Source organism: Hemitrygon akajei, chromosome 8, assembly GCF_048418815.1.
Source record: "Hemitrygon akajei chromosome 8, sHemAka1.3, whole genome shotgun sequence".
NCBI classification, from domain to species: domain Eukaryota; kingdom Metazoa; phylum Chordata; class Chondrichthyes; order Myliobatiformes; family Dasyatidae; genus Hemitrygon; species Hemitrygon akajei.
Window position 1 is genome coordinate 149,920,283 of NC_133131.1, and position 22,970 is coordinate 149,943,252.

Consider the following 22,970-nt stretch of genomic DNA (forward strand, 5'->3'; position numbering starts at 1 on the left):
CAACAGTTTGCTCTCCATATCGTACTGCCCAGGCCTGCGTATCTAGACAGCTAGGATGCAATCCCCATGGACGTCTCTGACTGACAGAGGCCCTCAATCAATAGATTATCCAAAATGTTATTTTATGTTAATCAAGGGAACTTAAAATGAGCTATTTAATCAGTGATTTAAAGGTTGCTTTCGGAAATGTTGTAAACAAAACTCCTGGGCCATCAGGTTTCCTTGTGTCTTATAGAGAACATATGCTTTCCTGACACAATGTGAACTATATGTAACTCCAGACTGAACAATGCAGTTGACTCTAAGCTGCATCTTCAACTCAGGGGCAATTGGGGATGCCTAATCATTTCTGGCATTGGCAGTGATGTCGACATCCTGTGGGAAAGCATTTCTTAGGTCAGTGAACATCAATAATATTTTAACAAAACTGACAGAGGTCACTATCAATAAAACATGACAAGGAAGAAGCAAAGAAACTAAAAGACAAGTCTTCAGTGAACCCGGCAAAGGGACTTCAAGCTCCCTCCTCCCTCTACTAAAAGAAAAACTTCACCACATACATTAAACACCATTGAATAGCTTCGGCCATTGGGCCTTGACTTATGGACTTCCAATCGACCTTCCAGCTTTGATCTTCAGTACCAACCTTAGGCCCCACCGATGACAAAACTCCGAAGTCCAGGCCTCAAGCTCTCATCTCCATGACTACAGATCACTGGCCCTCAAGTCTGCTACCTGCACAGACCTCCAATCATGGGAACTGATGACCTGGAGGGCCGAGAACCCTCATTGTCACTAGTCTTTATCCAAAGCACTTGCCGGCCTGACATCCATCTACTGATGACCACCACACATCCACATCACTGGCCTTGGGGCACAGAGCATGGAGTGCAGACCTGGGCTCCGGTTGACCTCTAACTTTTCCACGTCCCTGTCCCTAAATAGTCTAAGTTACGACCTCGACAGGCACCACAACTCAACGCCATCTTGAGCAGGAGTGAAGCCAGAAGCCCGGTGTCTGTGAATCTGCAAGCCCGGAGCTGGTGTGTTGTGGTGATGGAGACATGCTGTCGGCATGTGTTGGTAGCTGGCTGGGAGGGAGGACGAGCCTTGGTTTGCTGTTGTTGTTGTGGATGTATGTGCTGTTCTGTTGAACATTATGGATGCTGGAATATTCAGTGATACTTGCATGCTGCCGCCACATACCCCCCAGCACATCATAAGGTTGTGTTGGGTGTTCCCAGAAACAATGCACTTCACCATATGTTTCAATGTACATGTGACAAATAATTGAGGCTGAATCTGAATCTGAGTCCGAATTTGAATCTATGCCAATTACACCGCTTGGAAGAAAAAAACTAAAATTTTGAGCAGACAGCAGACTGGTAGGAAATAAGTTATCACAGAGGTTTTCAACTGTTGATTCATGCAGACCGTTGTAATGGAGTTCAAATATTCCCTGTTATCATGACACTGTGTCAGATTAATTTGCAGATTTAGCAAAATGATACCACCAAATAATCTTCAAGTACACTGCTTTAACTGTAGCTGAGTGGACAGATTCATCGGCTTGCTATAGAATCACCCTCTTTTCAGTAATAACATAAGCCTGCTGATTTCATACGGTTTCCAAGTAAAGATATTTTCAAAATAAATTGATCCACACTTTTGTTTACTGGCTGTTGTTGGATTCACAAAAGACGTAGAGCAAGATAGAGAGAAAGATATATATGAAGAAAGAGACATCCTTAACACTTGAGAGATTTGGGACTCGACCCACAGAACAAAGGCCGAAGATTTTAGCCTGCACTTTCCTTCACAAGTGATACCAACAGCATATCTCTTATGGTGTAATTAATCCAGAACAAACACTTATCAACATTGAACGAAAATGCTTGTCTCATTTGGCAGATCTCAAGGTTATTTCAACTGGCTAGCCTCCTAGAGCCTGTCTACTGTTTCAAAACAGTGGATACTTGCATTGATAAGTTGAATTGATGTAAGTATGCTCAGTTGTAATGCCCTCTCAGTATTCTAACAATATTTCCAATTACCAAGGCAACCAGGCTGTTTACATCTCTCCTCACTTCACAGATAAATCACAAAATCATGGAGCCATTTAGTACAAGAACAGGCCGCTTGTCCCCTCTGGTCCACGCCAGCAAAGATGACAATCCAAGCTAGTCCCATTTGCCAGCACTTGACCCACAACCCTCTAAACCTTTCCTATTCATATGCACCTGTCTAAATGCTTTTAAACAAAATGCTGGTGGAACACAGCAGGCCAGGCAGCATCTATAGGAAGAAGCACTGTCGAGTTTCGGGCCGAGACCCTTCGTCAGGACTAACCAAAAGGTAAGATAGTAAGAGATTTGAAAGTAGGAGGGGGAGGGGGAAATGCGAAATGATAGGAGAAGACCGGAGGGGGAGGGGTGAAGCTGAGAGCCGGAAAGGTGATTGGCAAAAGGGATACAGAGCTGGAGAAGGGAAAGGATCATGGGACGGGAGGCCTAGAGAGAAAGAAAGGGGGAGGGGAGACCAGAGAGAGATGGAGAACAGGCAGAGTGATGGGCAGAGAGAGAAAAAAAGGGGAGAGGGGGAAAAATAAATAAATCAGGGATAGGGTAAGAAGGGGATGAGGGGCATTAACGTAAGTTAGAGAAGTCAATGTTCATGCCATCAGGTTGGAGGCTACCCAGACGGTATATAAGGTGTTGTTCCTCCAACCTGAGTGAGGCTTCATCTTGACAGTAGAGGAGGCCATGGATAGACATATCAGAAAGGGAATGGGATGTGGAATTAAAATGTGTGGCCACTGGGAGATCCTGCTTTCTCTGGTGGACAGAACGTAGGTGTTCAGCGAAATGGTCTCCTAGTCTGCATCGGGTCTCACCAATATATAAAAGGCCACACCGGGAGTATTCAGTATACAGTATTGAACACTCCACAGAGAGCTGATAAGTCAGATCCCAAGTCCAGGTCTGGAGGGATTTCTGACAGAGAAGCCAGGGGATGAAGGGAAGCTGCAGCAACAAATAATCAACTGGAGGGACACAGCAGTTTGAAATTCTCAAAGTTTTGAATTGAAACATTGAGGGTTCCTTTCTCCCCACAGGTACTGCTTGACCTGTTGAGTAACTCCAGCAGACTGTTTGTTGCTCAAGTTTCCAGGATCTACATCTTTTTGTATCTCTAATGAAGGTAAGCTTGTGGATTGTAGCAAGGAATGCCAACAAAGATTATCACCTGGAAGTTTAAGTGACAGGGGGTGACATAAGTTGGCATAATGTATGGATAAGGGACTGGGTCCAGATTTTTCTTGGGCTGGTGGGCATCTAACCAGGTAGTTAGGAGTTTCTGAACTTTGAACACAGAAACTTCATTCATTGGCTAAATGGTGGGCACTTCATTCAATAAAAAGAAGGTACAGTTAGATGGAGTGGGCTTTTGTGGAAGAAATTGTAAGATTGGGAAGACTCTCTCAAGGCCCCAACAATCTCTTCCCTTGCTTCCCAAAATTCCTGGGATGTATTTGGTCAGGGCCTTGGTATCATCCACAATTTATGCATTTCAAGACCTCCAATATCTCCTCCTTCATAATGTTGATATACTCCAAAATATCATTGTCCCCTTACCTGAACTCATTACATTTCTTGTCCTCCATGGTAAATACAGACGAGGAGTATTTGTGTAGGACTTCAGCTAACTCCAGTGGTTTCACGCATAGACTTCCACATTCATCAGTCAAAGTATTGAGTTTAAGAGTGAGGACATTATATTGCAGTTATGGGACATTCTATAGTTAAGGCAGCAGACAGGATAGTAAATTGCCTCCCTGATGCCAGGATTGAGGAGATTACTGAATGGCAATGGGATATTTTGAAAGGGAAAGTGTATAATCAGAGATTGGTACCAATAACATTAGTTAAAGAAAAATTGATCTTATCAGTCAATTTAAAGAGTTAAAAGATTGTAAAGCAATAATGAAATTACCAGATTACCTTTAGTGCTGTGCACTACTTGGTTTGGTAATGGTGAGCATAGATGAATACATAGTTGAAGTGATGGTAGAGAGTGTTTCTAGACCATTGGGAAAGATTCTAGGGTGAGTGGGATCCGTACAGGGCAAACTGATTATATGTACTTCAGCAGACAGGGATCAATGGCTTCTCAAATAAAGAAGCCCAGTTGTACAGGGGCTGTTAACATTCAGCATGGGAACAGGGGGATGCGCAGAGATTCAGACGAGAGAAGTATACAGCTCATAATGGAAAGCAGAAAATTAGAGAAGTTGTTTGAAAGACAGAGAAATCAAAGGTAGAACATGAAAAGGAGTCTGACTGTGTTTAATGGTAGATATCTAAATGCAAAGAAGGTAGATGAGTTGCGGGCAATGACGGACATGTGGAAGTATGGTGTTATAGCTGTTATAGTAGCAGAGCTTAAAGGGGGTCAGTACTGGGTGCTCAATGTACTAGTTACAGAGTACTCAGATGCAGAGGGAAGGCATATAAAGTAGGAGGGTGAGTAGCAATATTAGTTAAAGAATTCTGGGAAAAGGCATGGTATAAAGGTCATCAATATTTTGCATAGTTTGAACAACAAAAGAGGAACAATCAATTTAGTAAGCTAAAGCAAGAGGACAATAATCATGGGGGATTTCAATTGACCTAATATCAACCGGAATACAATTGGTGTAATAAGGAATAAAACATGGAATAGATTTCTTCAATTATATTCTGGTTTTTTTTTTTGGCCATAAAAAACTCCAGGAAGAGTTGAGGGAGGATGTGGAATGGGGACAAGTCTGAATATAGTTTTAAGATGTGCTGAATAGCCTGCTTCTGTGTCATAAATTGTCTTAGTTTCTCTGATTCTGTGCTTCTGGCACATTGAGATCTCCCAGCAGTTTGTTTTGTGCTTTGTATTTTTAACTTGTGTTAAATTTAATGTTAAAATTTATCTTTAGGAAACTATGTCATACAATATACTTACGGTTACGCATTGCTAAGTTGGAAAATTTAAGAGTAAAGAAAAAGTGGTCTAGAGGAAATAATCTTTGGAGCAAATGTTGTAGATGATAGATGTGGTTGTAGTGGAAGGGAATAAAGAAGTGAATAAATTGACATGTGATTAAATTTAAGAATTATGTGATAGGTTACCTGCTGATTGCCCTTCTTTTCCATGGAAGGTAGCTGTTCCGGTTTGCTACTTTTTTAAGGCAAGAGATGGGGGTGGGGGGGGGGGGGAGTGTGTGTGTGTGTGTGTGTGTGTGTGTGTGTGTGTGTGTGTGTGTGTGTGTGTGTGTGTGTGTGTGTGTGTGTGTGTGTGTGTGTGTGTGTGTGTGTGTGTGTGTGTGTGTGTGTGTGTGCGTGTGTTTAGCTTCTACTTATAACAAGTTTGCAACACTGTGGTACCAAGTGTCACTGGTATTTAAGTGTTGACAACCTTCATTAAATACATTTCATTGATAACTCTGTTCATGTTATTTACAGAAACACGAAAGAGCTCAGGGAAACAACATTGACATAAACCTTAAAAGGATGTGAATATTTCTACCTTTTTAGTGCATTTTGATTAAAGGAAACATGAAGAAGTAGACATTTTATAATGGTATTTGCTTTCAAGCTAGTGAATTTTCATCGACTACAGCTCTGTCTTTAATACCATCATTCCAAATAAACTGATTCCTAAGCTCCGGAACCTGGGTCTTAGCACTCAGATCTGCAGCTGGATCTTCAACTTCCTCACAGACAGGACCCAGGCTGTAAAGATAGGGGACAAGCTCTCCTCTACAATCACTCTGAGCACCGGTGCCCCACAAGGCTGTGTACTCAGCCCTCTGCTGTACTCACTGTACACCCGTGATTGTGTAGCCAAGTTTCCATCAAACTCAATATTTAAGTTTGCTGATGACACCACAATTGTAGGCCGTAACTTGGGTAATGATGAGTCTGAGTACAGAGTGGAAATTAAGAACCTGGTGGCATGGTGCGAAGACAATAACCCATCTCTCAAAGTCAGCAAGATGAAGGAATTGGTTGTTGACTTCAGAAGGAGTAGCGGACCGCATGACCCCATCTGCATCAGTGGTGCACAGGTGGAACAGGTCAAAAGCTTTAAGTTCCTCGGGGTGAATATCACAAGTGACCTGATTTGGTCTAACCAAGCAGAGTCCACTGCCAAGAAGGCCCACCAGCACCTTTACTTCCTGAGAAAGCTGAAGAAATTTGGCCTGTCCCCTAAAACCCTCACTAATTTTTATAGGTGCACCATAGAAAGCATTCTTCTAGGGTGCATCACAACCTGGTATGGAAGTTGTCCTGTCCAAGACTGGAAGAAGCTGCAGAAGATCGTGAACATAGCCCAGCACATCACACAAACCAATCTACCATCCTTGGACTCACTTTACACCACATGCTGTCGGAGCAGTGCTGCCAGGTTGATCAAGGACACGACCCACCCAGCCAACACACTTTTTGTCCCACTTCCCTCCGGGAGAAGGTTCAGGCGTATGAATATTCGTACAGCCAGATTTGGGAACAGCTTCTTCCAACTGTGATAAGACTGCTGAACAGATCCTGACCCGGATCTGAGCCGTACCTTCCAAATATCTGGACCTGACTTGCGCTACCTTACTTTCCCTTTTCTATTTTCTAATTATGATTTATAATTTTAATTTTTATTATATTTACTTCGATTTGTACTTAAGGGAGCACGAAGCACAGAAACAAATATCACTGTGATGATCGTACACTCTAGTATCAATTGTTTGGTGACAATAAAGTAAATTTAACTGCAATGTCAAGTACACTGTTGTCTCTTAACTCCATAGCTGTTGAAGCCTCTCCACCCATTGAAACTCCAGGATAAGGTGCCAGAGGAAACAGCAGAGAAAGATACAATTACAATGTTTAAATGATATTGAACAAGTGCCTGGATAGGAAAGCCATAGAGAGATGCAGGCCTAATGCAGGCAAATGAGTTTCATGTAGATGTGCACAATGGTTGGCACGAGCAAGATGGGCCAAATTACCTGCTTCTGTGTTGCACCATTCAATGAGTCAATGAATCTATGAGTCATTAATGTTCACAGAAAATTTTATATGGGATGCATTTCTCCAAATTCTAGTTATAGCTGTAAACACGGTTGAAGACTTCTCAGAGAAAGCCACAGAGAAAATACTGCTATTGGTCAATATCAAGCACTCTGACGTTAATCAGAATGGAATGCTTATTTGGTACATCTATAACCTAAAGCTAACAGAATGGAGAAAAATATAGTTGGTCTCCTCATTTGGTCTTAATTTTTTCAGACAAATACAATCCATTCTTTAAAGCCCTATGGAAATCTTCAACAAATTTTCTATCTACATTTTTGATTACATTAAGCAAACCCCCCAAAATTGTGTAAGCATGGGAATATGAGAAAGCATGCTGGTTTGAAACAGTTAAAATGAGTACGATTAACATGATCTTGCACTTTTTTTACACCTACGTGACCTCCAAAGAAAATATTCTGCTTAAATGCCCTCTGATCAACAAAAGTAAACAGGCTTAGCTATATAATATTGATTTGTTCCTCTATCTCAATTCTCCAGGATGGTTAGCTGTTTATTTCAGATAACCCTCTGCTCTCCCGCATTGCTAGAACCATTTTGACCCACAAAGCATTTGATGTCTATAACCTTCAAAACTATTGACAATTAGAAAGTTCTCTGAATCTATTCTGCCAGAACTTTCTTGACACATCATTAAGCAATGCTGTATACAGAATTGTAGAGCACAGAAACAGGCCATTTTATCTTGATGTGAAGTATCAGCCTAGTTCCTCTCCCTACAGATGCTGCTGATTGCTTCCACAATGATCTGCTTGTGTTTTGTATTTCCAGTATCTACACCTTTTTTTTTACTCCTAATGCAAAGCTGGACTTGCATCCAACATTACTACTGAACAACTCACTTATGTATTGCTTGCACTGCACAAGAAATGACTCCAAACAAGTTCAGCCACTTCTACAGATCTCCACCCAGACACTATCTGGTGCCTCTGTCCCATCCCTTCCAACAATACTTTGCCCATCTGGTGCATATGGCTCAATTGCTCATAGCTTCCTCATCACATCCTCATTGCTTAATACAATATGACAATTCATATTATCAAGCACACAAGGATACACTTTACATCTCCCCGAAAATGTTAAACCCTCTGTGTAAAAGAGTTTCGTCTGAATCCTCTCTGCATTTAGTTTCCACACCACCCACCCTACAGCTGTTGAAATTGTATGCCTTCATTTACCAAGCCAGACCAGTATTCACAAATATTTTCTTCTGAATTCTGGTTGCTCATACCAAATAAATAATTCTGGAAATTCTCTGAATTGTCTCAGTTGTGTAATTAATATTTCAGTAATATTGTAAATGTGCTGTTTGATTAAGCATTCTTTGTTGCTTACATACTGCATTGCAGGTTATTTGTAAAAATATGCAAATGGAAAATGTCATCATGGCACCATTTGATATATGGGTGCCTCACTTAAACTAAAAATGAACTAAGACTCACGTCTCTTGGCTCCTGTCTTTAACTTTCAATTACTTTATATTTTGGAGTTACAAAATATAACAATCTGTATAAGAATTATTCTTCAAAGCTCTTGGAGTATTTTTGAAAGAGGCACCATCAAGTTTCACGTTGCTAATAAATTGGCTGTAATATTCAAACTGCGATGTTTTCAAGAAGGGTCATTTTGCTCTCTCCTGGATGATGATGGACACGACAACAATAACATTTGCTTTCAGGAACATATTTAACCAATTCATACACAGATCAATTACCAACCCAAAGTGCAGGAGGAACTCAGTAGGTTAGGCAGCATCTATGGAATCAATGTTTCACGCCAAGATCCTTCATCAGGACCAGAATCATGATGAAGTGTCTCAGCCTGAAACATTGACCCTTTATTCCTTTCTATGGATGCTGCCTGATCTGCTGAGCTCCTCCAGCAATTGTGTGTGTTGCTCTGGAAACCCATATCTGCAGGATCTCTTGGGTTACAGATTTGTTACTCTTGTGCTATATAAGCTCATCATGCCCCATGCTATTAAATTGACTCCATTTCCTTTTCTTTCCTCAAGCAACAATATCCTAAGCTTATCTCCACTGTAACATATATTTCTCGAATTGTTGTTTGATAAAAGAAAAAACAAAGATAAAACTTTTCACCAAAAGTCCCTGTGTAGATGTCAAATAATAGACGATGAAACAACGATGAATCCAAAGTCATATAACATGACATGTACTTTTTCAAGAAATATCAATATTTTCTTTTTTTTGAGATGTATTACAAAAAGGATAGTAGTATTGTTTGCAAGGCATCTGTCTGTCATTTTGTACTTGACTCTTTCATTGTTTGGATATTAGGAAAGAAATCCCAAGAATCTCTTAAATGTTCCTAATGCATTTGCCTCTACAAGCCCCCCCTGCAGTGCATTCCACACACTTAACACTGTCTAACTTCCCTCCTACACTTTACCCCAATCACCTTAAAATTATGTGCTCTCCTATTAGCAACCCTGGGAAAAAGACATTTGCTGTCCCTTCTATAGCTCTATCAAGTCACCTCTCATTCTCCTTCCTTACAAAATAAGTCCTAGCTCACTCAACCCTTTCCTCATAAGGCATGTTCTCTAATCCAGGTAACATAATGGTAAATATCCTCGGTACTCTCTCTAAAGCTTCCACATCCTTTCTATAATGAGGCAACCAGGTCGGCACAACACTGTGAGCCAAAGCACTTGTACTGTTTTATCATCAAGGCTGAAATGTACCAATTTTTGGACTACAGATGATCACGGGCTATGGGGATTGGGCAGGAAAATGGATGTGCTGCCAGTATCAGACCAATGAGTCAGCTTCAGTAACCCACTGAGGTGGAGATTTCTAAAAAAAATCACCAAGTTCAGGGGGTGGGAAAGAATAATCAATAAGCCAAGCAGAATATCAATAAAATTACTAGACTGGTAAGCAGAGACCTGGACTAATAAACCAGATGTATGGAGTCCAATATCCATCTATTTCACTTATGAATTTCAGGGAAAGGTAATTGCCATCCTTACTATATTCCAACCAACTTGGTGGACTAAATAGACTCCTGTTCTGTATTGATTGAATTGAATACCACTTGATATTCCTGGATAAGACCTCCTGTTAACCATGTTTCCTCACTGGGAACTGCTGGTACACCACAACTTTTAGTGAAATGCGCTTACAATTAGGTATTTGATGGAGCAAAGTGACTTCCAAAATTTATCACGGGGACGTAAGTACAAGTTGATGGCTGCAAGGCAGAGATGTGCTTGTGAAGTCTTTCCACAATTATTATTAGAATCGATCGCTCTTTGCATTGCATAGAGTTCATTCTTTTGGACACAAAGGATTTGGAGCATTCCAGGCTGTGGAATAAAATGTCAAATATTGAGTGACTTTTGCAAAAAGGGAAGTAAACGAGAAAGAGAACATCTTGGAAGTTTAAACTGATATCCCTTTGTGCAAGCTGGCAGAAATAGAAAGTCAGGGAAATTGTCAATACTGCTGTTTCTCCTCAGGACCTTGCTGTGGGGAAAGAACAATCAGATTGCCACACAGTTGCTTCACATACTACATTTTTCAATTAAATTTGTTCGCTGTACACAAATTAATCTATCCTTTTAATTTAGCAATTTGCACAATGCACTTTATCTGTTCAATACCCTACAAAGGGTAGCATTGACTCCAGGCATATCTTATATTCATTAACCTTTTGTACTCCTTGAATCAGTCAGGTTTTCCTAACTCTTTTTTAGATTGATTGATTGTGGCTAATATGGAACACTGAGATTTGAAGGTCCTTGTGGCTTTGCTCTTGGGTACAGAATATATTTTCTGTCACCTTTCCCTTGATAGTGTGGGAAGTAAAGAAAATAAGGTTTTTTTAAGCTGGAAAGAGTGCAGAGGAGATTAACGTGGATGCTGCCAGGACGAGAGGGACTGAATTATGGGGAAAGGTTGGGACACGCTTCTTTGAAGTGTTGGGGAATGAGGGGTGATCTTAGAGGGGTGTGTAAGATTATGAGGGGCATAGATAGGTTGAGCATACACAGTCTTTTTACCAGGGTAAATAGTGGATATAAAGAATTAAAGAACGCAGGTGGATATACCAGGCGGCATGGCAGCATAGTGTTTAGTGCAATGCTTTACAGCGCCAGCTATAAGACAGGAGTTCGATTCCTGGTGCTGCCTGTAAGGAATTTGTATGCTCTCCCTGTGACCACGTAGGTTTCCTCTGGGTGCTCCGGTTTCCTTCTGCATTCCAAAGACGTATAGTTAGGATTAGTGAGTTGTGAGTTGTTAGCACTGGAAATGTGGTCCAGCACAATTTTTGCTGATTTAATTGACACAAACAATTGTATGTTTCAATGTACAGGTGATAAATAAAGCTATTGTTTAAACATTTTTAAGGCATAGCTTTAATGTGAGAGGGGAGAAAATCTGAGGGGCAACTTTGTTACCCGGATAGTGGTCAGTATATGGAATGAGCTGCTAGAGGAAGTGGTTGATGCAGGTACAACATTTTAAAAGGTACTTGGACAAGCAGATGAACAAGAAAGATTTAGAGGGATGTGGGCCAAACATAGGTAAATGGGACTAGCTTTGATGGGTTCATATCTCTGATGCAGTTCTTTTGGAAAGAAGAGTGAATGTATCTGAAGAAAGGTAGCAACTTTTAACTCAAGGGGAGATCAATGCATCCCAAAATGCTTGCCTGTGTTTGATTGGTGTTTTTAGTTTTCATTCCAAGGAACTATTTGGACTCAAGTGCCAACAGGTTTTGAGTTTCAATCAGTTTTCATCTGTGTCACTAGATGGCGCACATTGAAATGTCTTTGTCCTATTGTTTCTTTAACTATTAATCAAGGCACTAATCAGAAAACAATAAACAAACACAAACTGTGAAAATCTGAAACAGAAAAAGAAAATCCTGGAAAAGCTCAGTCGGACTGGCCACATCTCAATCAGAATCAATTTTAAAACCACCAGCATATGTCATGAAATTTGTTGTTTTGCAGCAACAGTACAATGCAATACATGATAATAAAAACTGTAGATTACATTATATATTACATTGAATTTAACATTAAATTATTAAGTAGTACCAAAAAAAAGTGAGGTATTGTTCTTGGGTTCAATATACATTTAGAATGGCAGAGGGGAAGAAGCTAAGCCTGGATTGTTGAGTGTGTGCCTTCAAGCTTCTGTACCTCCTTCCCGATGGTAGCAATGAGAAGAGGATCTATGAATGTGGAACAATGTTAAAGGTTCAGGCTGCCAAAACCCTAACATTGCCTGACCTGCTGACTATTTCCAGCAATTTCTGCTTTTAGCAATCAAACCATCTGTACCCCAGAAGTTCAATGTCAATTCCACTTTGTAATATAATACAAAACTGTACAGATGGTGAAAGATAATTGTACAGTCTATTTACATCACTTGATGTAAATGGGATCAAGATTCACATTGAACCCAAGTGTAGTGTTTATAAAATGATGACAGGCATGGGCAGAATCTTACTCCCAGGGTAGAATTGTCAGCTACTTAAGGGCATAGCTTTAGGTGTGCAGAGGTGGTGGGTGCGTCAGGATGTGCAAATAAAGTTCTTTATTTTTTGTTTACACAGAAAGTGGAAAATACCTGGAAAGTGCTGCCAAATTTGGTAATAGAAGCAGAAACGGTAGTTACATTTTTGCACAGATGATGGAAGGAAGGAGAATGAGAGGTGACTTGATATGGATCACGGGCAGGCAAAACATATTTGTTTACCTTAGCTTCATGGGCCAAAGGGTCTCTTCCTGTGCTAAACTATTTTACATTCTGTTTTGTCCAATGTCCTGGTGCCCAGTAGATGTACAAGTTTGGATATTGGCTGAAATGGCCCAGTAGCAATAAAGTTAACAGCACTATCTCTTTGATACTTCTGCCATTAATTTTATTTGGATTTCAGTGTATCCTTAGATAGATAGATAGATAGAATAGGCCTTCTGATTCAAAACCCTCGAGGCCCTCGTAACCTGACTGCCATCCATATGGCCATCCTATCTTGGGTATAATTGAGGTACAAAAAAGCCCTATTGGTCGATATTAAGACATAAGCATTAGGAACATGAATCTCTGCTACCCATCATGGGTGCCAGCCAGGTCTGTGTGCTGAGCCCATTACGGTACAATGCATGACCAAACACCCCAGCAATCACATTATCAAGTTGGTCATTGGTGGGGGCTCATCACCAACAACAAAGAGATGGTCAACAGAGGGGAGGTGGAAGAACTCAAGGACTGGTGCCAAGCAAATACCCTCATTTGCAACAAAACAAAGGAGATGGTTATCATTTTCAGGAGACATCGCTCACATCCCTCTTTACATCAGCCGCATAGGAACAGAAACTGTGAGTTCTGCAAACTCCTGGGAGTACACATCTTGCACAAACTCTCATGGTCCCAGAGCACATCCTACACAATCAGGAAGGTTCACACGTTCTTCTAGTTTCTGAGGAGGCTGAAGGGAGCTGGAGTATGGACATCTGTATCCACGTCTTTCTACAAATGTGCAGAAGATAGCATCCTAACCTACTGCATGGTACCTGATGCACCATCAATAACTCTCCGAGACGTGAGGCGAGGTTTAGGCTTTTATTGACTGGAAGAAAGAACAAGCAGTAATTGACCACCATACTACATCCTGGAGACTGAGGGCAGGGCCCAGGCTCCAATCGCCTTTATACTGGGGTCTGTGGGAGGAGTCACAGGAGCAGTCAGCGGGGGGGGGGGGGCGTGTCCAGACAGGTATATGTAGTTCACCACAGTAACGAAACTGCAATTACAGAACAGGAAAACTCGACAACGGGTTGTCAAAACTGTCCAACATATCACAGGATCCAGCCTAGCTGCCGTCGATGGCATATATACAGAAAGTTCTCGGAAATGGACCAGTTACATCATGGAGGTTCCCACTCAAAAGAAAACCAAGTCTACCTCACTAGCGAATTGTAGGACAGCAGATGAGCTCTGCGGCACGTTCCTTGCACACCGTCTTGTTGCCTGCAACAGCCACCCAGGGGAGGTGCGGTCGGAAGCGGTGCGCAAGGAAGCAAAAGCGAGGAAAGCGCACTGGTGTTCGTGCGAGACTGAAGGCAAAACCCTTCAGGCCAGCTCTCCCGTCGGTTCTGCTTTCAAACGTTCAATCACTGGAAAATAAACTAGATTCCCTGCATCTGAGACTGAATCAGCGTGAGATGAATGAAGGCTGCGCCCTCATTCTGACAGAAGCGTGGCTTCAGTATACCATGCCTGAAGTGGCCATCCAGCTATGGCAGGGGTCCATGGCATAAAATAGGTTGGGGACCTTGGAGCTAGAGTGTTTCACCTCTTTTCAGGCCGACAGAATTCCACCGATCTCTGGCAAGATCCATGCTGGAGGTGTATGGCTCTACGTTAATAAGAACTGGTGTATGAACACTTCGGCAATGATGACCCACTTTTCGCCTATAATTTAGAGAACGTAATGGCAAATTGCAGGCCCTTCTAATTAGCGAGGGACCACTGCTATTGCGATTGTGGCTGTATACTCCCCCGGCCCCATCCCCATGCTTAATGGGCTCTGTGACCCATCAGTGACTTGCAAACCACACACACAGATATTTTTATTAAACAAAATATACTTTATTCAAAAATAAAATTATGTACAATAAACCATTCAATGTCTCCTAATCCTTTACAAATGTTTCCATTACGGTCTTTACATTTCCACACTTTAAGCCACCCACGTGGCACTCTGTTGTTTCATATTTACATACCTTTGTTGAGGGGTTTACTCCCCGCCCCCGTACCCCTCAACTCCCGCGGGAGAAGAACCCTAGACTGTGGTCCTTCCCCACCGGGCCCTTGCGGTGGCTGCAACGAGTTTGAGTGCGTCCCTCAGCACGTACTCCTGCAGCCGAGAATATGCCAGTCAGCAGAATTCCCCCACGGACATCTGCATGTGCTGGTAGACCACCAAGTTTCGGGCTGACCAAAGAGTGTCTTGCACCGAGTTGATGATCTGCCAGCAGCACCGGATGTTGGTCTCCGTGTGCGTCCCCGGGAACAGCCCATAGATCAGAGAGTCCTCTGTCACACAGCTGCTGGGGATGAATCTCAACACTGTCCCTTCCATCCTCCTCCACACCTTCTCCGCAAACCCACAGTGTGCAAAGAGGTGAGTCACCGACTCCTCCTCACTGCAGTCCTCCCGTGGGCAGCGGGATGTGGAGACAACGTTTATCTTTACTAGCGACTTCAACCATGCTAATATAAAAAACAATCCTGCTGAAATTTTAACAGCATGTTGACTTTGCTACCGGAGGTGGGAACACATTAGACCTGGTTTATACCAACATCCCAGGTGAGTGTATAAAGTTGCTCCTTGGCCTCACATCAAATTCACTGTTCACTTTTTTGTTATGCTAATTTCTGCCTTCCAATCACTGATAAACGTGTCAAGCCATTTCAAAGGGAGATAAGGAGTTGGCCTGAAGGAAGGACCTCAGCGTTACAGGACTGTTTTGAAAACATGGACTGGAGTCAGTTCAGGGAGGCGGCTACCTACGACTATTAGATTAACATCAACGAGTATGCGAGATCTGTGACTGGCGATAGAGACCAGTACTTTGAGGGCGTCCCCGTTATTAAACACGTCTATGGGAGGGCAAATCAGAAGCCATGATTGACAGCAGAGGTCCGGGCACGGCTGACAGATCGGGATGCTGCCTTCAGATTGGGGGGACAGCTCTCAGGTCAGCAAGAGCTGCGCTATCAGGAAAGAGAAGCGGCATTATTCACAAAGAATATACAACCATTTCTGTGGCCACAGACGTGCAGCGCGTGTGGCAGAGCATTCACTCCATAATGGACGACAAGTCCATCCTGCCTGCCAACAACAGTCTCACTACTCCTCCAGACAGGCTGAATGTCTTGTTTACTTGGAATGCACGGAACGGTGTGCGGTGAGGAAGGCTCCCCCATCACCCCGAGGAGCAGGCACTCTGCCTGCCCGCAGCTGATGTGAGGAAGTCCCTGGACAGGGTCAAACCGCATAAGGCTGTGAGGCCTGGTAACGTACCTGGTCGAGGGCTGAAGGATTGTGCAGCTCAGTTAACAGAGGTTCTAACAGACATCTTCAACATCTCTCTGAAATAGTCCACTGCCCCTCAGGCTGCAAGGCAAGTCACCGTCGTCCTGGTGTCTAAGAGCTTGATAGTAACCTGCTTCAACCACTACAGTCCAGTGGCACCGATCTCAATAAGAATGAAGTGATTTCAGTGGCTGGTTAGGAATCACATTAAATCCCACCTTCCTGCTACATTGGGCCCTTTCCAGTTCACTTATCACTCAAATCAGTCCACTAACGATGTCCACTCCATCCTGTCCCTCCTGGAAAGTGGTGCCTCATGTGCCAGGATGCTATTTATTGACTTCAGCTCGGCATTCAATATGATCATCCTTCAGGAGCTGGTGGGTGAACTGTCCGCGTAGGCGCTCAGCACCTCTCTCTGTAACTAGATCCTGAACTTCTTGACAGAAAGGCCACAGTCAGACCACGTTGGCAGCAACATGTCTAGCTCCATCACGCTGAGCACCAAAACCCCCCAGAGCAGCGTGCTCATCCCGCAGACATGGGATTACATTGGTAGATCCAGTTCAAACCAAATCATCGGGTTGGCTGATGACATAACAGTGGTTAGCCTCATCAACAATGACGATGAGATGGCATACAGAGAAGAGGTAGAGCGGCTTGTAGAATGCTACGAGCACAACAACTTGAGGATCAACATGGACAAGACCAAAGAGATGCTTGTTGGACTTAAGGAAGGCGCAGGCTGACCACTCCGCATTGCACATACACGGCTCCTCATGGAGAGAGTTAGGAGCACCAAGTTTCTGGGAGTTCACATAACAGACGATCTCACTTGATACTTTAACACAAGAGAGCATAGTACTGTCTCCACTTCCTGAGGAGATTGAGGTGAGGGAGGCTTGTACCCCATTATAACCAATTTTTACAGGAGCACCATCGAGAGTATCGGACCAGCGGCATCACCATCTGGTATGGGAATTGCAAGGTATCTGACTGCAGGTCCCTACAAAGGATTGTGAGGACTGATGAGAGGATTATCAGGGTCTCTCTAACACCCATTTCAAGATTCAAGATTCAAGATTCAAAAACTTTATTGTCATTCTAACCGTACATCAGCTCTGCAGGGCAGAATGAGACAGCGTTTCCCAGGAGCAGTGCAATCATAACATAACAAATGGAACATTAAATAATAAACATAACAATAAATAGTAAAACACAACAGCCACATATCAGTTAAAAACAAGTTATATTTAAGATATTTATCAGGAGACCTCATGCGCATGGCCCTCAGAATAGCCAATGATCCTTCCCATTCATCCAGCAATCTCTTTGTCTCCCTACTATCAGGCAGGAGATGCTGTAACATTAGGACAAGAACGGTTAGGATGGAAAATAGCTGTTTTCTGAACTCCCTGACACCATGTATGAATCTCAACATACATTATTATCAAGTATGAAGTGCCAGTAGGGTTATACTGTTTACTTTTTAATTTCTATTGTACAGTATATGCACCTTATTATTTGTTAACTTATTTATAGTAATTTTTACTGTATGTGTTACATGTATGTATTATACTATATGTACTGGGTTGTGCATCTTGATCCAGAGGAACATAGTTTTTCATTTGGTGGTATAGATATGACAATAAATTGAACTTGAACTTGAACCCAACCTGCTCATGGATTGTTTGCCCCACTCTCATCAGGGAGGAGGCTACATAGCATTTGCGGCAGAACCACCGGACTCAATAACAGTTACTTTCTCGAAGCAGTAGGACTGATCAACACCTCCACCCATTAACCCACCCCTTCACAACTCCCACCACTACTACTTTAACATTTCCTGTCAGAGTCGCCTATGTCCAGACACTCTTGTGCTTAGTGTCACTTTGTGGACATACAGTCACCTATGTATATAAGCTATCTTATCTATTTATATTCATTGTGTTCTTTATCTTATTGTGTTTTTGTGCTGCATTGCATCTGGAGGAACAATGATTTCTTTCTCCCTTAAATTGTGCAATGGAAATGACATGAAACAATCTTGAATCTTGAATTCAAATGGATTATGGCTTATCTGTTATTTCACACCAATTTCCTAAATTATCTGTTTGATGGTTCAAATGTCAATCAACTCCTTTCTGAAAAATTACAATGACTGAGCGTCCATATTGCCCTTTGCAATGTAGGCTCACTCCTTAATGACTGACTCTCTCTTCTGCAATGACACCTTGTACTTTTCCAGCCTCTCCTGGCAAAAAAAAAAATTCTCAAAATACTGCACCTGTTAGTCTTCTAAGCATTCTGTATAACGCAATGAGATCACCTTGAAGTCCAGAGAGTGTCTGTCACCTGGTCACATCTCTCCAAGCAGGGCAGTTCTCATCCCAAAAATTAACAACCTCGTTTTATTCATTCATCAGCACTTACTACATATCTTTAATATTCTCTGAGCTGATTAACTTGTGTAATTTCAGATGACAAATGAGAATCAACCGTTCTTTGTTTTCTATAGGTTTGGAATCACACGTGGGTCGGGCAGATATCCTTCCCTGGAAGACATTTGCAAACCGCCATCTTATTGTGCCCTCATCAACACTACTTTTGTTTTTACTTGAAACTGAGGCAATTAGTGAATTTTATTTGCATCCTCTCAAGGGTAGGATGGTTTTCTTTGAGTAAGACCAATACTGTATGCTTGAGTCCAGGTGCAATCTCACCAAAGTGAAGCAAGGCTTCCTCCTTCAAACAGTTCGAGCACCTCGCAGGGAAAGCAAAATTATTTTCTAAAGCTACAAACAATTTGTGGGATTTGTGCATCTTTGAAGTTTAGCACCATCTATCATCCAATGTCCTTGTCCATCCTTCCTTGTAATTGGGATCTGACTTCTTTTAAGTGTCTAGCTAGAATAGACTTAATGGCACATTTGTGACTCCTCTTTATTATTACCACTTTATTACTTGCCTGTTCTTCATTCTCTGTCAGTTCCCTCTGGTGCATTTATTCCAGCTTCATTTGGAGAAAATAGATTTATAAATTGAATAAATTCAATCACACATTAATGGAAATATTACAACTTTAATATTAGGTCTCTATGGAAATATTTGTGGCTGAGCACTTGAGTCACCATGGCATAGAAGGGTCTGGACCAAGTACTAGCAAGTCGGATTACTATATAGATAGTTATTTGACGGATGGCTTAGATATGGTGGATTGTCTCTTTGTTACACGACCTGTTGTTCCCTCCGCATCATTGAGTGTAAATCTTGGAACCTGCTGCCCAGTAAAATAATGAAAGTTCAAAGTAAATATCAAAGTACATATATGTCACCATATACAAGCATGAGATTCATTTTCTTGTGGTCATACTCAATAAATCCATAATAGAATAATAACTACTGCAGTCCCGTTGATTTTATTTGATACCAACAATGCATTTAACCATATGTGTCGATGTGACAAATAAAACTAATCTTTTAATCACCTCAAAGGAAGAAAATGAACTGAGAAGATTCATTTTCATTGTTACCTAACAACTAATATCTCAGAATATAATCCTGTCTGTAGGGTATTTCTATTGATGCATTCAACACTGCCCTGAACACCCCAAAAGATGGAGGACCTTCATTGCTACTGTAAACATGCCAGTGGCATAACAGACAGTAAGTGAGTACAATCTGCCCTTAAGTCTGGTATTATGTGCTTTCACCCTTTGGTATCTTGTACCCAATGGTAAAGTGGAGAAGAGACTTCAGTGCCATTGTTCATGCTGGATCTGTTTAATTTGCATCCATTGCTTTCTACACAACATTTTAAAGTTATTTGGTTTACAGAGTGACCTTTGCTGGAGCGATCCAAAAGCAGTAACTTTTCCTAATCTCTCCGCATGCCCTGTCTTCCGGTCCAATTGCCTCTGCCTTTGCCTTCAACTAGATTATTAAAATAAAGTATTCCACCACAATGATTTTAGTTGCAATCCCTTTGAAATTTCACATCCAGTGATAATAAATCTGATTCTGATTCTGATCATAAGTTGAAGAAATAATGATTTCCGGATACCCCATAAAAAAGAATGTAACTTTAAAGATGTTGTTTAAGAGGCACTTTCTTACACCACCACCCCCCCCCCCCCCCCACACCAGACCTTTTCTCTTCTCCACTTTACCATTGGGTAGAAGATACCAAAGGGTGAAAGTACCTAATACCAGACTTAAGGGCAGATTGTACTTACTTAGTCTGTTATGCCACTGGCATGTTTAGAGTAGTAATGAAGGTCCTCCATCTCTTGGGGTGTTCAGGGCATCCTTCAGCATGTCAGTACCTTCCTCTCGGTTTTCATTACTGTCATTCATGCAAGTCCCAGGGGGTGACTCAAGAAATACCATCACACTCAGATGTAGAAATATTCTCCATTACGGTTTCTGTAATAAATTTGTTTTACCAGAAAGGGTTGTTAGCCCTGAGCTGAACCCCCGAAGCTGGAAGACACCATTTGACCTGCTTAGCATGGGTGACCCTACCAAACCCCAAAGCATTGAGTGCTGACTCTGGCCAACGTAGCCCTCTGGGTCATTGAGGCACGCAAGCCTCCAAACCCAATGACAAGTTTGTGGTCCTCTTGGAGGAAGGGCAGATTGTACCCCAGTGTTATCAATCTCTTGAATGAACAATAAAATGGACTCTGAACTTTACAATCTACCTCACTGTGATCCTGCACTTTATTGTTTACCTACACTGAACTTTCTCTGTAGCTTTTACACTTCATTCTGCATTGTTATTACCACAGAATTAGGCCATTCAGCCCATCAAGTCTGCTCTGCCATTCCATCATAGCTGATATATTATTGCTCTCAACCACATTCTCCTGCATCCTCACCAAAACCTTTGATGCCTTGAATAATCAAGAACCAATCAACCTTTGCTTTCAATATATCCAATGACTTGACTTCCACAGTCATCCATGGCAATGAATTCTGCAGATTCCATGGCTAAAGAAATTCTTCTTCATTTCTGCTTTAAATGGATGGCTGTCTAGTGTGAGACTTTGCCCTCTGGTCCTAGATTCCCCAACTATAGGAAACATCCTCTCTATATCCACTCTATCTCGGCCTTTCAAAATTAGATAGATTTCAATAATATTCCCCCCCATTTTTCTGAACTCCAGAGCTTACAGGCCCAGCTCCATCAAATGTTCCTCATATGTTAACTCTTTCATTGCTAGAATCATTCGTGTCAGCATCTTCTGGGCCCTCTCCTATGCCAGCACATCTTTTCTTAGATAAGGGGACCAAAACTGTTCACAGTATTCCAAACATGGTCTTACCTGTGCCGTATAAAGCTTCAGCATTACAGCCTTACATTTATGTTCTAGTCCTCCAGAAATGAACAACATTGTATTTGCCATCCTTACTACTGACTCACCTGCAACTTCAATTTAGGGAATCCTGCACAAGGGCTCCCAAGTCCAGTTGCACCTCTGATTTTTTTTTAAATTTTCTCTCCATTTAAATATGCCAATTTGCCCATTCTCCCAATCTCTCTAAGACCCTTCTGCCGACTCCCTTCTTCTTGAACACTTCCTGCCACTCCACCTGCCTTTGTACCATCTGAAAACTTGGCCACAACCCCATCAATCCTGTCATCCAAATCACTGACATATAACATGGAAAGTAATGGTCCCAACATTGACCTCTGCAGAACACCACTATTCACCAACAGCCAACCAGCAAAGACCACCTTTATTCCTACTCTGTGCCTCCTGCCAGTCAGCCAATCGTCTATCCATCATAGTATCTTTCATGTAATATCATTGGCTCTTATATTGTTAAGCATCTTTGAGTGTGGCACATTGTCAAAAACCTTTTGAAAATCCAAGTATGCAACATCCACTATCTCTCCTTTGTCTACCTTGCTTGCTATTTCCTCAAAGAATCCAAAACAGAGTTGTCATACAAGATTTCCTCTTAAGGAAATCATGTTGGCTTTGACCTATCTTATTGTGTGCCTCCATGTACCCCGAAATCTTAATAATGGACTTCAACATCTTCCCAACTTCTGAAGTTAAGATTACTGGCCTATAATTTCCTTTTTTCTCCCCCCACCCTCTTCTTTAAGAGTGGAATGACATTTGCAATTTTCCATTTCTCCAGAACTATTCCAGAATCAAGTGATTCTTGAAAGATCATTACCATTGCCTGCACAATCTCTTCAGCTACTTCTTTCCAAACTTAGGATGTAGTCCATCTGGCCCGGGTGATTTCTGTAAAATTTGATCTTTCAGCTTCCCAAACACCTTCTCCTTCGTGATATCAACCACACTGACTTCCGGCCCGGACACCCTCAAATTTCTGGAAAGTGTCTTCTATAGTGAAGGTAGATGCAAACTACTTATTAAATTTGTCCATCATTTCTTTGTCCCCCACTACAACCTCTCCAGCATCATTTTCCACTCATTGATATCCACCCTTGCCTCTCTTTTACTCTTTATATATCTGGGAAAAAAAAACACTTTTAGTATCCTCTTTATATAATTGGCTAACTTAACTTCATATGTCATCTTTTCTCTCCTTATGACTTTTAGTTATCTTCTGTTGGCTTTTAAAAGCTTCCCAATCTTCTAACTTATAACTAATTTTTGCCATATTATATGCCTTTTCTTTTGTTTTTATGCTGTCTTTGACTTAACTTGTCAGCCACGGTTCTGTCATCCTCCCTTTAGAATACTTCTTCATTTTTGGGATGCATCTATCTTGCACTTTCTAAAT